The sequence below is a fragment of the Nipponia nippon genome, unplaced genomic scaffold (genome assembly GCF_047370975.1).
Source record: "Nipponia nippon isolate SJK-2023a ecotype South Korea unplaced genomic scaffold, ASM4737097v1 scaffold_4, whole genome shotgun sequence".
Lineage (NCBI taxonomy): Eukaryota > Metazoa > Chordata > Aves > Pelecaniformes > Threskiornithidae > Nipponia > Nipponia nippon.
The window spans coordinates 20142533-20148570 of NW_028262358.1; positions in this window are offsets into that span (position 1 = coordinate 20142533).

The window sequence follows — 6038 nt, forward strand, 5'->3', positions numbered from 1 at the left end:
AGTTGCTGGCACGTAAATCTACACACACACACACATACACGCAGAACAGAGAGTCCCCTCACTCAGGGCAAGAGTAAGAAATGGAATTTAATGGAAAGACGGGGCAGACTGCACTGACGAGGCACAGCAGGCAGTCAGACGAGTGTACTGACCAGCCCTGCTTACACATGGCTGTCCCCTTTTATCCCCTTATCCTTCTATTTTCTCATACTTGTTCCTCCTCAAACCACCTCGATCCTTCTCTTTCCCTATCTTTGGTTCCTCTTCTAAACATCCCATCACAGGTCTTGTACAATCCCCAAATCCTCTTCCCCTGCATCCTGTAACATATCCCATGCCCCCAGGCAGTAACCCCCTGATGGAGTCACTGGGGCTTCCCCATCTGCCATGGTGCTTCTATGCTTCTTTGTGTCATGGAGATGAGCCCTTAATCACATAACCTAATATCACCTGCTTTAAAAAAAAAGTAATTATGATTAATGTATTGATTAATGTATTAGTTATGTATTATAGGTGCTTCCTCTAGAAGGTTCAGTAGATGTATACAGGGGTCACTGCCTGAGATGGAGTTATTTCTATGTAGAAATCGGAGATATGTTCTCACTAATATTACAGGTATATTTTTAGAGGATTTCATCATTTGAAACCATGTGGAGGACAAGGAAAGGGAGGTTAAATAGCAAGAACTAATCCTTGAATTAGCATGACAGACCACTTTTGCATAAAATCACACAGTGAGAGAGTGATCAGGGACTCACTTTTCTCATCTCACAGGAATACTGAGTGTTTATTTAATTTCTTTTGCTGAAAATTTTTTAGTTAAATCATGTCTAGGTCATCTCTTTTACATTCTTAATAATTACTATGGGCATTTCTGATATAAATTACATCCTGCATTGTTAAATGCAATTTCAAATTGTTAGTCTAATTAAGGAGTCTCGGACTCACAAAACATTAATTAATCATGAAGTATCTAGGCAGCACATGTGTATATGCTTGCTCAAAATAAAACAGCTAGAAAATTTTTCCTTGGTAGTTGTGCTTCTTAGGCAATTCAGAATACCAAATACTAGATCATAAGTGCAGAAGGCATTGCTTTCCTGTCAAGTTTGCCCAGACAAAATATACATCCAAGCCCTCCGCAGCATCATGTTCCCAATAGTCAGCAGGAGAGCAGCTTTGTTATGTGGAATTGCTTTGGCCCTCACCCACTGCCTGTCTCCACTGCACGGCTTCACACACACATAGTGTTAACCACAGTGGGAAGTGCTGTACCTGCCCGGTACCTCTCATACAGCTTGCTCTGACACGCTGTAAGTTATCCTCATACTTTGCAAGCCAACCACGATGTACTGCGCTCTGTGTCTCAGGATGCAGGGAAACCATTCCTGATGTGCTACAGAATTACCTGTTCCCATGCAGCGGTTGTTTGTCTCGAAGTGCCATACCAATGGTCTGGTCCCACACACTTCATTCAGACTGTGTATCTGGATAGTAAAAAAGAAATGCTCTGGGTAACTTAGAGCTACTTATGGGGCTAGTTTCATGCAAAGTTAGCCCTCATTTTGCCTGAATAGTGAAATTCCTTCCATTTTGATTTATTAGGAGCATCTGATTGGTGTAATTGCTATACAGTTATTTTTCAATTGTTGCCATCCTGAATTATTAACAACCAACAGTTCAGTAGAATAACAACATTCATTTCCCTACAATCATGTGAATATGTGAATTCTTTGCTCTGGCTACATTATATGCACCCTGCAATAAAAATTTCTCCAGTGGTTGCCTCCAATAATATAGAGCAGAAAGAGCAAAATGTACATGAAAGGTGATGAACTATAGCACTAGGAAAAAAAAAAAAAAAAAAAAGACTGGATCTGAAAAAACTGTCTCCACGCTAAGTTAAGCCAAAAAGGATGAGTGTCTTACTGGTGTTTGAGACAGAGGAGTAAGTTTTCTGGGCTTGACCAGGACAGATTTTAGCAAAGCCACAGTGCTAATTCCATAAGAATACCGAAGGCATGACCAAGTTGAAATTGAAGTTAGAGACGTAACTGAAGTGAAGCTGTGCCTGATTTTGTCAGTGTTATTATTTGCTGAAAATTGTACATCTCCCATCCAAAATCTCATCTTTTTTGAATACAGTTATTTAATAAATATATTTAAATCCCTCTATTTTATTGTTTTATCCACCTTTTTAAAGAAGGACCTTTTTGCTCTTGAAGGGGACAATATATTACTACAACTATGCAACGAATCTTTTTCAAAGAAGGTTAAAGTGGTGCAATATCATACTTTTCTTTAAAACCAAATGCAAGATATAATAAAGGATTTGTTTTAGGAAGACTAGGTATGCAAATACCACATTAATTAAAATAATGCAGACTTTCGTACTAACATCTCATATATAAATTGGTTTTAGTCAACCGAAATTGATCTCTCAGTGCAGTTCAGTGCCCATTAAAACATGATGAACATGCAGAGCAGTAGCAGAAGTATGTAATGCTCTTCAGAGCCACTGTGTTGTCATGTATCAATGAATGTTAAGATGAAAGATCATTTTGCTTAAAGGAGCCTTTGTAGTGAAGAGCAGAATGTATCGTATGAAATCCATAAGATATACTGGACCACTGTGAACCCACTGTATTCCTCACAGACCATCATAAATTCTTATCAGCTCTCTTCTCATTAAACTGCCTTTGACAGCAAGCAGCACCAAATGCAGAGTAAGGAATTGCAGACCTGGACTTAATATTAGGAAATAGTTTTTACAACAGATGACCTATATGTGAAGCTGATTTTCAGTTGTAATGTTGATGTATCAGGATATATTTTTCTTGTAAAAGAAGAAAAGTGAGTTTTATTAAGTCATATAAACATCATAACTTGATTGTTTGAAATTTGTGTTAGGGATAAAGACACCAAAACTATAAGAAGAATAAAACAATTCCAAGTCAGTCCAGGGAAAGAGAAGGTAATATGCAAAAAGTATATGTATTTTTTTGAAGAAAAAATGTTGGCTCAACACTACCACTAAGGACATAATTCAAGATTTTTAACAAAAGGGAAACCTGGGATGTTAAGGCTTCTACTCAACAAGCTAACAAATGGTAGCATGAAATAATCACAACTGCACAGAAGCACAAAACCCCTATAGAGGTGGTCACTTCCACTGCTCAGTCCCTTCAATTCTCTAAGTAAAATTCAGGCTATGTTGAAGTTAATGGCCAAAAAAAATTGGGGATTAAAAAAAAAGCCAAAAAAACGCCCTGTGCAGATCAGTGGCAGAGCTGAGCCTCATTCGGTTCTCTGAACTGTTCTTTTGCCCAAAGTTTCCACCTACAGATTTCTCCCTAGTAGGGAAAGAACTTGTGAGATGCTTGTACACACACATGTTCTGTATAGCCTCTGAGCTGTTAAAGCTGAAATCAGAAATACAATCCCCAAAGGCTGGAAATCCTGTGTGATAATTTTTGTACTATTGCAGGTATTCAGATGTTACGCAACAGTGGCCATATGATTCCCGCTGTGAATAGCTAATCACACCTGTTATGCTTAATAAAAACAAGTCAAAGTTTAAGTCACTGTGGAGTACTCAGCCCTTTGCTTCAATGCATGAATGAGTTTGAAAGGAGCAGGCTGTTACAATAAAAATAACAGGTTTAACTACTAGTTGCTTTTCAAGGAAGAAAGCATAATGGAGCAGTTTGGGCTTAGGAACTTTGATGGATTAAAAGGTGAAAAGAAACCAAATGAACAACTTTGCATCTTTAATGTCATGTAATGTGGAATTTATAAGCAAATTTAATTAAATAACAGATACAGAATGATCAGACTTCAGTCGTGACAGCAACAAGCTCCTGCAGTGCTTATAATGATCATTTATTCTGTGCCACGAGACAGGTCTGATCAGAAATTGAAATCAGCAAGCTCAAGTTCAGGATAGTACTCACCACGATTATTTCGCTCCTGTGCTCTGAGTAATTGCAAACTTCCCAGTCTCCACGCTCAGAATTGTGTTTTCTTGGAACTCAGGTGACAAGTAAGAAACATGTATGGAAAGACAGAACAAATTTATTTCTCATTTTAAATTCCCCTTTCTACTCGTCTGTTCTTCTCCCTTGTTAAGTGGACTTTTGCTTCTATTCCATCAGTTAATTTAGCCTGATTACTTGCCTGCTTCTCTTGCCATCTTTAGTTATTCCTCCTAATTACAGAGCACAGACCCTGAATTTATACCTTTATCATCAGGTCTCCTTCTAATTCAGTGAGACAATATGCTCAGATATTCTGGTAATACACAATATTGTATATCTTGGAACCAGTAACTGCTGACCCTTGCCAGGCAACTCTCAGCAATTTTACATGCCAAGAAACAAATCACAGTCTGTTGCACATGTGAGTTTGTGTACGGATTTTGCCATTCACGCAAGTGTTCTATCTAGCCCCTTTTTATGCAATGGTTAACTCACTCTCTGTATATACCACACTTACAGAAACTGCACAGTTGCATTTAGACATACAGTTAATATAGACCATAAACTAAAATTATATTTCCTATGTAGTATTTTCTAATTAATAAAAAAAACCCCTAACAAACTCTTAAGTTTTGTTGAACGTGTTTCCTTTGATTTGATTTACACTATAATAAAGCTGTCATGTTCCTGCAGAACTTAAAAGGTTTTCCGATCCTTCCTCCTCCTGGAAGTCTCGTCACTCAGTCTGGAATATGAAGTACAGCATCTGCATTAGTATTCACTGCATGCATGGCAACATTGACCTAGTGTCTCAAGTGGTTTTAATATGTTAGAGACACGAGGATTAAATTCCATGGGAATGTAGAATGTGATAACGGCAGGGCAGTAAGTGATGAAATAAAAAAGATGAAAAAAATATCACGTCGTATGTGACCGCATATCTACGTTAAAAATATTTTTACTGTAAAAACAAGCAGTTAACTATGCAAAAAGTAATTAGGCAAATAGTGTAATTATTCTTTAAGTCTCTCAGAGAATGTTTGCTGTGGCTAGTGGATAGCTGATAGCGATATCTTAGAGGATAGCTGATGACTTTGTTTAGTTCCTCCATTACCTGCTGTTTAATCCATGGAATGTCAAATGTCACCACTTCATGGGATGAATGACCTGGATCACAAGTACCCACAGTCCTCAGGCAGACAGCAAATATCTAATCAGTAATATGGATTTTTTAAAGTAGTTGTAGAGACCTATTTTGAAGTTTGGACTGTTTGACCTTCACCTCTCCATTTTCTTGAATCTCCAGCTGTGAATCAAGGATAAGAGATAATGTAATGCAGCTGCTGGAGTAAGCTACAGGGACACAGCCATTTGCTTGGCCAGTTCACCCAGCGTGGCAGAGGCCAACACTACTCCTGGGTGTCGCATCCTTGTTATAACACTAACAGAAGCTGAAAGTCCCCTAGAATATTAGAAGTAATGTACAGTGTACGAGCAAAATGTTATTGGGAAAAGTCATCTGTGTTACAGAAATAATTCTATGCTATAAAAATAATGAAGTGGCTACGGCGTAGAGTAGTATTACTCATGAAATATAGTCTTCCAGATGGATGGATGCTTCAGATGTTTCAGAGAAGGGACTGAGTTGTTCCTTCAGACTGAATTCTTGCATTTTTAGCTTTTTTTCATTTTTAGCATTTTTTAGTTTTTAGCAATTTTGCAGTTTCACCATTTTCTGCATTTCCCCCCCCCCCCCCCCCCCCCCCCCCATTTTAGTATTTGTGTTGTTCTTACGGTTTTTGGTAGTTTGGTGGGGTTTGTGTGATTTTCATGTTTTATGTGATTTAGCATGTTACACGGTTTTCTGCAGTTTTTGCCTTTTTCGTGTGTGGTTTTATTGTGGGTTTGTGGGTTTTGCGTGCTTTAGCAGGCTTAGTGTGTTTTTGTGTTTCAAGCAATTTTTGTATGTTTTAATGTGTTTTAGAATGTTTTATCAAGTTCAGCATTTTTCTGCAGCTACAGCTTTTTTGCATTTTTTGGTTTTTTTTGCAATTTTTTTTT